We start from the raw sequence: 12,897 nt of genomic DNA, 5'->3' as shown, positions 1-12,897 counted from the left end.
GGCCTGCCTACAAAGACCTTACGCTCTAATCTCTGAGGCGTCGGGTCAGAGATCACTATTGTGTGCCGTGCTCTGTACCAGGGGCACACTTGGCTCTCATCTGCTGTCCCGGCATTGCTCCAGACTTCTCTGGTTGTGCAACGGAGGCCATTACACATTTGCCAACCGCTTGTTCTCACCAGGTTCTTCTTTGCACTAGGGTATCAAAAAAAGGGGGTGCTGGAGGGGTTACAGAGATGCCTCAGTGGGTAGAATGTTTGCTATTCAAGAACGAGAACCTAAGTCTGGGTCCCTGGAACCTGCACAAAAGCTGGTGCAAGTCTGTAAGCACAGCCCTGGGAGAAGGGAGCAAGGGTGGGGACAGGAGGAGCCTCAGCTGGTCAGGCCAAATCTGCAAGCTCTAGCTTCAGGAAGGAGATCTTGCTTTACAAGATAAATAATAGAGACACCCAAGGTCATCTCTCGCCTCCACATGTATGTGCACATACATAAGTGTATGATTCCCCTAACATTCAGGCACACACAATACAAACCGATGCAACACACAGACACAACACAGACACACAGACACAAAAAGGGGCTAGCAGTTCAGTGGACAGACCATTTGCCAATAGGGGTCAAGGCAGAAGCTCATGGTGCCACATGTGGGCATGGTACAGGCACATGTGGAAGCGTCTCCAAGGGCTGAGGCAGATGGAGAGACCTTCTGAGACTCCTCCTACAGGCAAGGGATCTGGGCTTGGCTTTCAGAGAGGAGGGCGAATCAGCCAAGTAGATGTGAGGAGAAGGAGCTCCAGGCCCAGGATCAAACGCAGCAAAGCAGAGGGCTGGCCTCTGTCTGCCTGTGTCTCTCAGACTCTCACAGTCCCACCCACAGAACCGAAAACGAAGGCTTGGCTGGGTATGGTGCCACATGCCTTTAATTCCAGAGCTCGGGAAGCAGAGGCAGGAGAATTTCTGTGAGTTCAAGGCCAACCAATTCTTTGTATCGGGTTCAAAGGACAACCAGGACTACATCGAGAGACCCCCCCCCCCAAGGAGGAAACTGAGGCACAGAGGGCAAAGGAATTTTCCCTGGGTCTCACAGCAGTAGCACCATTGAGGTCCAGCTGGGAAGTCTGAGCTCTGAACCCAAACCAAGGCAAAGATTCACAAGCAGGTTGGGGGCACAGCTCAATTGGGAGAGCGCCCCCTAGCATATAGGCAGCCTGGGTTCTAGCCACAATAGCACATAAAACCAGAGGTGATGGTTTGCGCCCGTAATCCCACTTGGGAGGTGGTGCCAAGAGCAGATCAGGAAGCTCAGGGCCATCCTCGGCTACGTGCTGAGTTTAAGAACAGCCTGGGCTGCCCGGGCAGTGGTGTACACGCCTGCAATCCCAGCACTCTGGGAGGCAGAGGCAGGCAGATTTCTGAGTTCGAGGCCAGCCTGGTCTACAGAGTGAGTTCCAGGACAGCCAGGGCTACACAGAGAAACCCTGTCTCAGAAAAAAAAAAAAAAAAAAAAAAGAACAGCCTAGGCTACATGATATCTGGGCTTAATCATAAATACACACACACACACACACACACACACACACACACATACACACACACACACACACACAAAACAAAAGAAAAATACTAATAAACACTCCTCATCTGCGCATGAGACACAGATTAGCAGTAATTTCATTTACTTTTGTAGCACTGGGCACTGAGTCCAGGACTTCAACAACGCTTTAGCTGCCACCGAGCTATAGCTCCATCCTGAGGGGGAAAAAACTTAACTTTATAATAAGAAAAATAATTTATTGCTATATACGGCAGGCACACCTTCAATCTCAGCACTCCAGCAGGGGCAGGCAGGTCTCCCTCCACGAGTTTGACACCACCAGTGAGATTCAAGTCAGCAAGGGTTAAACCTTTTGGAAAGTGTATGTCAGTAGCTGCACAGAAGGAAAAGGAGGCCACTGGGGTTGCCCGCGGCTCTCCCACAGGACCTTAGTGGTCCACCTTACTGGAGTTCTGTCTCCTGGCTTGCTACAAAACAAACATTTTCTGTGTTCTTCATCTTTCCTTGAGGCTGGAAGTGCCTCCCGGAATCGCCATCACCACCATCAATCACCACCATCACCACCATCACCACCATCACCACCATCACCACCACCATCACCACCACCACCATCATCACCACCACCACCACCATCATCACCACCATCACCACCACCATCACCACCACCACCATCATCACCACCACCACCACCATCATCACCACCATCACCACCACCACCATCATCACCACCATCACCACCACCACCACCATCATCACCACCACCACCATTATTACTATCATCATCATCACCACCACCATCCTCCTTTAAATTGATTTTTACCCTCTTTTCTTTTTTCTTTTTAAGACTTATTTATTTCATTTATATGAGTACAGTGTAGCTGTCTTCAGACACACCAGAAGAAGACATCAGATCCCATTACAGATGGTTTTGAGCCACCATATGGTTTCTGGGAACTGAACTCAGGACCTCTGGAAGAGCAGTCAGCGTTCTTAACTGCTGAGCCATCTCACCCAGCCCTACCCTGTCTTTTCAAAAATGATTTGTTTATTCATGTATTTTATGCATGAAGGCTTTGTCTTCAGACACACCAGAAGAGGGATTCGGATCCCATTACAGATGGCTGTGAGTCATTGAACTTAGGACCTTAAGTACTCTGATCCATCTCTCCAGTAACCCCCGCCCCCACCCCCGTCCCCACCCCCGTCCCCACCCCCGCACCCCTTCTCAAGTGTAGCTGTGCCCACCATTGCAAGACTGTCCCTGCCTCTCTTGGTTGCATTTACACTAAGTACACCTTTCAGGCCAAGCCCTGCTTTGAGGCTGCCAGACGTTGCCCTTTTTCTCTGGACTTTGGTCCTTCCTTTCCAATCCCCTGCTTAGTGAGCCTCTAGGGCCCAATGCGAGGGCAGTTGAAAGGCGGTCCAGGGAGTCCCCTTGGTGACAAGGACTATGCAGGCTTCTGTAAATGAAGAAATTTTATTCAACAAAGGGATTCAGAGCCATGTCAGCCTTGCCCATTTCAGTTCAGGGTCATCTTGTCTGCGGACCCTGCCGGGTGAGCGCCGCTGTCACAGAAGGGCTTTGCTCCAGTTGGCTGGTCTGCGGCCCAGTTAGTCTTCCCAGCCCACACGCGTGTCCTTGACCATCAACCCCTGCTGGCCCGGGCCGCGCACGACTGCAGGGGCTCCCGAGGGTGGGCTTGCAGCCAGAGCTGGGAGCCCAGGGCGGTGCTGCCAGCACTGCCCTACAGGGTGCGAGCCATTCTGCTGCAGGAGGAGCGCGCTGCCCCCAGGTGCTCAGGAGGGGGCGCTGCAGTATCCCGAAGCCATGCCCTGCCCTGGTTCCTAGAGCAACACTTCAGCCTAGAGTCCCTGGCCTCGGACTGTGTCTCTTTCCCTCCTGGGCCTTTTTAGATACACCTCGCCCACAGCTTCTGGAAGACGGATGTACTGGCTGGTTTTGTGTCAACTTGACACAGGCTGGAGTTATCACAGAGAAAGGAGTTTCAATTGGGGAAGTGCCTGCATGAGATCCAACTGTCAGGCATTTTCTCAATTAGTGATCAGGGGGGAGGGCCCCTTATGAGTGGTACCACCTTTGGTCTGGTAGTCTTGGGTTCTATAAGAGAGCAGGCTGAGCAAGCCAGGGGAAGCAAGCCAGTAAGGAACATCCCTCCATGGCCTCTGCATCAGTTCCTGCTCCCTGATCTGCTTGAGTTCCAGTCCTGACTTCCTTTTGTGATGAACAGCAATGCAGAAGTGTAAGCTGAATAAACCCTTTCCTCCCCAACTTGCTTCTTGGTCATGATGTTGTGCAGGAATAGAAACCCTGACTAAGACAATGGATTTTTTTTTTTTTAAAGAGGCAGTTTTCTGTCGCTAAGGCTTGACCTGAACAAGCTATGTAGCAGAGGATGATCGATCGTGCACCCTCGACCTCCTAAATGCTGATATTACAGATCTTCTTGACATCACACCTTCTTTGGTGTGTGTGTCTTTGTTGTGTGTGTGTGTGTGTAAGTGTACAATGTCGTGAATATGGATGTCAAAAAATAACTTTAGAGATTTTTTCTTCTCTCTCTCTTTCCACTATGCAGATCCCAGGGCTCAAATTCTTTATTATTTGGCGGCAGGTGCCTTTATGTCTTTACAGGTTGAGTTGTCTCTGACAGTCCGTGATGATGATGATGATGATGATGATGATGATGATGATGATGGTAGTGGTGGTGGTGGTGGTGGTGGTAGTGGTGGTGGTCTGTGGACTCAAAATTGGATCAAGCAAAGCATTCCATTGAACTATATCATCAATCCTCTCTTTCTTTCTTTCTTTCTTCTTCTTTTTTTAAAAGTCTTGTTTTAAAAGTTTAATTAAATAAAACAAAATTAATAAATTTTGGTTTTTTGAGATAAGGTTTCTCTGTGTAGCCTTGGCTGTCCTCCAATTCTCCCTGCAGACTACGGCTGGCCTCAAACTCAGAGATCCACCTGCCTCTGCCTTCTGAGTGCTGGGATTAAAGGCGTGTGCCACCACCACCTGGCTTTGTTTTTAAGTTTTATTTATGTGATTTCTGTTCTTCTGCAGGCAGCGAGTGCTCTTGACTGCTGGGCCTTCTCCTGGGCGCCCCTTCCCCAGAGCACTGCCCTTTTGTTTACTCACTTGGCAACAGGATTCTTACAGCACCTTAGAGCGACATAGCCCTGGAGGCAGACACTGGTGAGGACAGGCAAGATCCGCCTGTCAGAAGGGCAAGGGCAGAGAAATCCATTTCATATCCTGGGACGGTAGGCGGGTCATCTCTCAGAGCCGTTTCTGTCACCAGCAATGGGCCGTAAAGTCACCAGAACTACTTGGAAGAGGGGCCCTTCAAGGCTCTGTGATCCTTTCTGTCTGTCTCTTGAAGAGGAGCCCCACCCTTGCCCAGGCCTGGGCATTCCAGCTGAGTGGGCTCTCCTGGGTCAGGCTGGGGAAGCAGAGGCCAAGGGAATGCTGGGTAAAGCTGGGCTTGTGAGGCCAGAGCATTCTCTCAGGAGTTGGGCACAGCTAGGTGTGCTGTGAAGAATCCAGCGAGCCAGGGTTCTCTCTCCACTCAGCCATACTGTGGCATCGGTGAAGACCAATAGGAAGTCCTTATTAGCCAGCCTGTGACTGCACCACATCAGGTGCTTGGGATCACAGTGTAGCCCTGAGTCTTTCTCAGGGTGAGCTTTTAAGCATAAAAGCCATGTTCTGGGCTGACACCTTTCAGATAACAAAACAGTTAGCCAGAAGCAGAACCACAGAAATGCAAAAGCAAGGATAATTCATTTAGAGACATTCCCAGAACTGTCTGGACTTTGATGGATTTGGCCTTTGTTTACAGTTTTTTTTGGGGGGGGGGGTGGGGAGGGGTGGCAGGTGGTGCTGTCCAAGTGCTGAATGACACTTCCCTTATACAGCCAGTTGTGCTAAGGTCTGGGGCCTGTTACAGTCATGCTGACCTTCTCTGAAAACAAGCAAAAACAATGACAACAACAACAACAACAACAACAACAAAAACAACAGTAACAGTAACAGCAACAGCAACAAAATTTCCTCTCCCTCTGCTTCTGCTTCTGCTTCTTCTCCTCTTCCTTTTCTTTTGTTACTTTGAGACAGGATATCAATTGTGTACTTCTGGCTGGCCTCAGACTTACAGCAATCCACCTGCCTCTGCCTTCTGCAGTGCTGGGATCAAAGTCACGTTCAGACACTATGACCAAGGCAACTTTTATAAGAACAACATTTCACTGGGGCTGGCTTACAGGTTCAGAGGTTCAGTCCATTATCATCAAGGCAGGAACATGGCAGCATCCAGGCAGGCGTGGTGCAGGAGGAGCTGAGAGTTCTGCATCTTCACATGTAGAGGAGGGAAGGCTGCTAGGAGAAGACTGGCTTCCAGGCCGCTAGGATGAGGATCTTAAAGCCCACGCCCACGGTGACACACGTACTCCAACAAGGCCACACCTCCTAATAGTGCCACTTTCTGGGCTGAGCATATTCAAACCACCACTGGTGCATAGACTGATGATGTCACTTCATGGTGTGGTTAAGGGGAAGGAGAGAGAGAGAGAGAGAGAGAGAGAGAGAGAGAGAGAGAGAGAGAGAGAGAGGACAGTCCAGGAGAGGAACATGAGCAGAGCAGGGAGAGGAACATGGAGAGAGGAAGCTCAGGAGATCAGAGAGAGAGTAGGAGAGGAACACAGAGAGCCGGGCAGGGAGGGAGACAGAGAGAGTAAGCGTGCACTCTCCAGAAAGAGCAGGAGAACGAGTAGCTGGGGGAAGGACGCCCATGAACTGGAGGGAGTTTAGCAGGGGAGGGGGTGAGAAGGGCTGGGGTGCTAGCCTGGACTCTGAAATGTCCAGATGGGAGGGAGCCTGGAAGCCGGATGCGTGTTGGTGCGCGAATGGGTGACACCGGTGGCCATTTGCCCCTTCTGCCGCTGGCATGGGAATGGCTTCTTTTAGTAGAGGGAACCAGCTTCACAAGTTCCGAGGGATGGTGGCTTCGATCCAGCCACCTCCTGTAGTCCAGGTCAAGCCTTCTAGATATCTGGACTGCCTCCTGCAGTTTTAGGCACCGCAGATTCCGTTGGCCTTAACAGCCGCTGTCCTGGTGTTCTGGAGAAGTCCCCGTCAGTGTTCTCAAGGTGCGGTCTTCTTTCTCTGAGCAGCTTTCTACCCTGACTGAGGTCCGACTGTGCTTCATCCTGGCTTATCCTGAAGTTATTTTCTCCATTGACACCAAGGATCTGGTTTTATCTGAGTTGAGGTCCCCCAAAATTAAAGGAACTCCTCAGGGGTACTTACCTCTCTCTTTTGCGTCTTCTGCCAATGATGAAATGTTTGCACATATTACGTGATGCAACAGAGTGATGTCAGAGACCCGACGTCTTGAGGGACTAGGTTTCTTACTCAGGTGACAGCACCTGAATCCTAGGCATCTCACTGGTGAGGGATATTATTTCTTTCTTCAGGAGGGTGAGGAAAACCCTGCTACGGTTACAATAAACGATGGGATAAACTTATAGAGACATGTCTATTTTGTTAAGAGTTAATCTAGTGTGTAAGCTAAAGATCACTCCTCAGGAAGGCTGGCTCACCTGATGTTGTATAAAAGAGGTAGGAGGAACAACAATTCCTTTAATGAGATGAACTTTTCCTTCCCAGAATTCCCTCCTCTAGGCAGGTGGTCCAGGGATGTCCATAAGGCTTTGTTGGAGCAGCCTGCCTCTCTGAGTCGTGCCTCAGAAAGGTATAACTTTCTCTTTTTCTCCTCTTTGGGATTTCTTTTGAATGGTGACCAGAGCTAAGTATGGTTTTCTGGTACTCTGGGCCTTCCTTATTCTCTCTCTAAAGCTCCTTCCTGGCCATGTGGTCCCTGGTCACCATGTGACCGCTCTCTATGGTGGCTTAACTTCTATGTCTTGGTTCCTTATCTGGGATGAATAGACATTTGTTCATGTCCTCCAAGTCTCACACAATACTTAATTCTCTACCTCCAAAGTTCTGGATTACAGATGTGATACTGTGCCCAATTTATACAGTACTGGGTATTGAATCCAGGTGCATTCTGGGAAAGCACTCTGCCAATGGAGCTCCGCCCCTAGTGCAGTAATGAACTCTTGAATTTCATACTTCACCCAGGACTGGCCTTGTATAGGAGGCTTGAACAAAGGAGGGCTGGCGAAGGCTGGCCCTGGGCTCCCACTCTTCCTCTGTAAGCTGAGGGCCACTCTCACCCCAGCTTCTTAGGGGTCAGTAAAGGGCCAGATGTGTTTGTAGGTAGGCTAGAACTTTGGGTCCCTACCTCATAGGGACAAAACAAACAAAAACAAACAAACAAACAAACAAACATAACCTCTATATCAGAGCTGGGGATAAGGCTCAGTAGTAGAGTGCTTGCTGCACGCAGTGAGATCTTTAGTTCCTAGTAAAGACCCTGATGTTGTAGTTTTAGAGATGCTGGTTTCTAGGTCAAGCCTTTTATTTTTTATTTACACTACAATCAAACAGAATTATATATAACGATATATATATCGTTACCATCTGTTTTTTAAGTGACTTAAATTATGTAAAATGTAGCCTAAAGGCTGGTGCTCGGGGACAGATGTCTTCTTACCCATAGCTTTGTGTTATCCCTTGATTTACTTCAATATCTAAAATAAAAAATTCAAGTGCAATATGAGATAGGCCTTTAATTTTTGTAACTGACTTTTCTGGAACTCGGTACATAGTCCATGCTGGCCTCAGACTTAGAGAGACCCGCTTGCTCTGTGCACCATCCACCTGGCCTGAGGTACTGCTTATCTTGAGTTCTCCTGGTCTAGACACCATTGGCTTGCCCTCTATTGACACTTCCTTGGTGTTGGGAATTCCCACAGATGGGGGCAGAATTTCCTTCCACATGTACTGGAGGCTTTTTCTGAGGATGCCATCTTGTGTCTTCTTACTATAGCGCTAAAGAGAAGGTAGAAGCTCAGAGAATCCATGTAAAAAAGAAGCCACAGGAACCACGTTATTCTGTTTTGATTTTGAGATAAACCGGAGACCCCGTTCCCTAGCATTATTTATTGAGATTTTTGTTGTTGTTGTTTTGTTTTTCGAGACAGGGTTTCTCTGTGTAGCCCTGGCTGTCCTGGATCTCACTCTGTAGACCAGGCTGGCCTTGAACTCAGAAATCCGCCTGCTTCTGCTTCCCAAGTGCTGGGATTACAGGCGTGTGCCACCACTGCCCGGCTGAGAATTCTTTATTGAACATTATTATTGAGAATCTGGGAACATTGTGAGAGTCAGAGCCCACGTTTGGAAACCCTGGAGGCTGACACAGACAGTTGCAAGGCTCCTTACACATGAGATTAAGCTTCTGAACGATGATCAGGGTTGCTGGAGAGGTGGCTGACCTGTTAGGAGTGTGTATCACTCTTGCTGAGAATGGGGGTTTGTAGGCATACATTTTTTTGCAGCCTATTTTAATGAACGTTCAACCTCTTCTGCCCACCACCCTCCAAGGCAGCTGAAGAGAAAAGTTATTTGGACATGGGGGAAGTGAACAATAGTTCTTTGGGGACAAGCTCAATCTTCTTTGGCAGTAGTTCAGTCCCGCAGTAAACACCAGATACGACTCAGCAGCTGCAGACCAGTCCTCTGGGCAGGCAGACACCAGGAATGAACCAGCAGTTACAGTTCAGTCCTGAAGCACCAGGCTCACCAACTGGCCTGAGGTCGCAGAGGCGGCAAACTGCCGAAAGAACCTCACGAACAGTTCTTGGGTGAGTTTCTCTCAGTGGCAGCATTACACAAGCAGAGCTTAACAATGCTCTGTAAGGGGAACCAGTACATGCATGTCTTAGTGAAGAATAGGAAGGCGGGGCAAAGCCCAGTGCTCGCCTCCCACTGTCTGTGTGGTCTTATCTTCATCACGCGTCCTTTCATGGGTCTGCTGTATCGAAACATCCTCTTACCCGTGTCTGCTTCAGGAAAACATCATTTGACATAACCGACTTTCCAAACAAGCCAGAGGATCCCAATTCAGGGGTTTGCTTCCCAGCACCCACATAACTACCTGTACCTCTAGTTCCAGTGTATCTGACACCATCTTCTAGCCCCCCGGGGCTCCTGCATGTATACGAATAAACTCACTTAAGTAGCTTAGGAGGGGAGACATGGCAGATGGAAGGATCTTAGTACCTATCAACAATGGCAAGAGTCTTTCTAAACAGTTACTTGGGACAGGCATGCAGTGGTGGCGCACAGTTTTAATCCTGGCATTTGGGAGGCAGAGGCAGGTGGATGTCTGTAAGTTTAAGGCCAGCCTGGTCTACACAGTTCTAGGACAGCCAGGGCTACGCTGAGAAACCCTGTCTCAAAAAAAACCAAACCAGCCAACCAACCAACAGCAACAATAAGAACAACAAACCAGTTAGTTGGCTACCTAAAAGTTTGGATCTGAAAATGGAACTCTTAATCAGATTAGCTTCTCTGGGTTTATCCCAGAGTCCATTCATCTGGACAGGATCTAGGCGACGCTCCTGCTTTTGTCAGACAGAGGGCAGCTTAGGACGTCTCCAGGGTCAGTCCTTTGGAGATGTCCTCCCAGGCCGAGTGGCGCACTCCTCTATTTGATCCAAGAAAAGTGTATGGGAACTTCTTTAGGGTCTCCTGTCTGATCTCTGGATACACTTATGAAACACGTGGTGGGTCTTTAGCCAGAAAACAAAGGAGATAAATGAAGAAAACAACAACAACAAAACCAGAAGCCAGAGGAGTATGGCTGGATTGGCAAACTGCAATCAAGACAAACTTACCGGCAGTTTCAGACGTGTCCAGATGAGCCCAAAGAAGGGTTTCTGTGGGGAGATCCAGCTCAACACACCCGCAGCAGCCTGCAGAGCCTTCTTCCCGTTTAGAGACATCTGTTCACACAAAGCCAGATCCTTACTTGTGCTCAAGAAAAGAACTTCAAGATAAACCAGAGCAAAGCAAAGTTAGTGAGTTTATTAAATATTTAAATACAGAGCTGCATACATAGGAAAAGGATAGTACATACTCCAGGACCTGAGTGCAGTATATGTCTATGTAAAATGTGTATAAATATATGTATGTGTATATGCATATGTATATGTGAAAAAATATATGTGTGTGTATATATATATATATATATACAGAAATATATATATATATATTTTCTGGTTACATTGCTCAAAGGTCTTAATTTACAACACATTTTAAAGATTATGCAAAGCTTAAAATTTAAGTAGAGTTTTAAAAGTTAAGTAAAACTAGATGATCTGGTCTGTTTATTTGTTTTTTTTTTTTCAGTCTTAAACAGTTTTTTTAAATGGTAAATGTAAGGAGGTGTTTGTGCTGCTGGCTAATTTTACATGAACCTGACACCGGCTAGAGTCATTTTAGAAGACAGAACCTCAGTTGAGAAGATGTCCCTAGATTAGCCTGTAGGCAAGCCTATGGTCCATCTCCTTAGGCCAGCTCTTTGTGGGTGGGGCCATCCCTGGGCTGGTGGTCCTCGGTGTGATAAGCAGCAGGCTGGGCAGGCCGAGAGGAGAGGAGGGAGCCAGCAGGCAGCACCCTCTGAAAGGGCTCAGGCAGGAGGAGCATGGCAAACAGCTCTAGCAGGCATTCTCTTCTCTGGTCTCTCTTCCTTGCTGTAAGAACCACTAGATGACATTCCGAAAGCCAGCTGACAAGTCTATTCCCTTATTTGGCCACTTCCTCCTCCAGAGGCTATCACCTGGGTGCAGCTACCAAAGCACTGAAGTCCAGCAGTCAAAGACCTGCTTTGGCTCACTTAACACGCCCAGTTAAAATTAAACACCTCATCCTAGCACAGGATGTTCTCTCTTGTTCCTTTCCCCTTCTCCCTATCCTCTGTCTCCCGTCTTGTGCCTCTTATTCCCTGCCCTCTGACCCTCTGGGGCAAATGAAATTCTTCTGAGAACTTGGTCTTGGGGTCCTTTCGCCCTCCATGGCCTCTGCTTTAATTCCTGCATCGAGGTTACTCCCCTGACTCCTTTGATTCTGGGCCATGAACTGAGCATTGTAGGATGGAATAAACCCTTTCCTTCCCAACTTGCTTTTGGTCACAGGAATCGAAACCCCTATTAAGAGTGGTTTTATGAGTTGGGCTGTTTAGACTTAGGATTCAGAGTGGAATGCTAATAGGGGTAAAACTCAGGGTTACAAACATCCTGCCCCCGAGTAAACACCGCTTATTTGTTGCTTTAGACATTCTGTTTGAGAAGTCCTTAGGAAAACACGTATTGTTTCTATGGGCAATTGTGACATTTATTCAAGTCTCTTGAGTCTCAGCGGGAAGGTGCTGACTTCTGATGACCTGTGCAGATCTTGTCCACTGAACCTGGGATTTAAGGACTTGAAAGAATGGCAGAGGGCAGACTGGTGCTGAAGACAATCCTCAGTTTCAATGAACTTTTATCTTTCCAATTTTAACGTAAGTGCAGAGGCAAGCACCCGGTACTTATACATGAGTGTAGCAAAGAAAGCAATGATTCTCGAAAGGCCGTTTGCGCTCAGAAAAGGGTGACCACAAAATGTGAATGAATGTGATTGAACACGCTCTAAATGTTACGGGGTGGGACTTCCTCGGAACAGACCACTCGGAACACAATCGAGTGGCCTGCACTGTAGATTATACCTGGGGAAGCTTAAAAGCAAGGCAGGACATACCCAGATTCACAGCGCACTGGCTGTTGGCTTCGCCCCACAGTTACCTGGCAACAGCCAGGTTGGCCACTATAAAAGGGCTGCTTGCCCCTCCCCTCTCTCTTGCTCTCTTGGGCTCCTGCTTCTCTCCTGCTCTTCCTCTCCCTTCCCGTTCCCTCCCCTCCCCCTCTCTCCATGTGCCCGTGGCCATGGCCGACCTCTACTTCTCTACTCTCTCCCTCTCTCTGCCTTTCTCTGCCTCTACTACCCTCTTAACTCCCCTCCCCATGACCTGAATAAACTCTGTTCTATACTATATGTGTGGCTGGTCCCTCAAGGGGAAGGGATGCCTCAGTATGGACCCACTGAGGCACCCCCTTCCCCCATACCTCACCACATCCCCATAGAACATTTCTTATATATCTTTATCTTTTTATAGACACATCATACTCCTCCCCCACACCTCACCACACATCCACCAAACATATTCCTTCTCTCCTTACCTTTTTGTAAAACAACACTAGCCAGGCTGGGTTCTGGCATCCAACAAGAATAAAGATGTATTATATATTGAACGTAAATGTTTGTCACAGGAGGCACCAAATCACATCCAAGAACAGTTCAGGGAACAAACTGTACCTGA

This window comes from Apodemus sylvaticus, chromosome 10 (assembly GCF_947179515.1).
Source record: "Apodemus sylvaticus chromosome 10, mApoSyl1.1, whole genome shotgun sequence".
Classification (NCBI taxonomy): Eukaryota; Metazoa; Chordata; class Mammalia; order Rodentia; family Muridae; genus Apodemus; species Apodemus sylvaticus.
Note: the sequence above shows the minus strand (reverse complement) of the source record.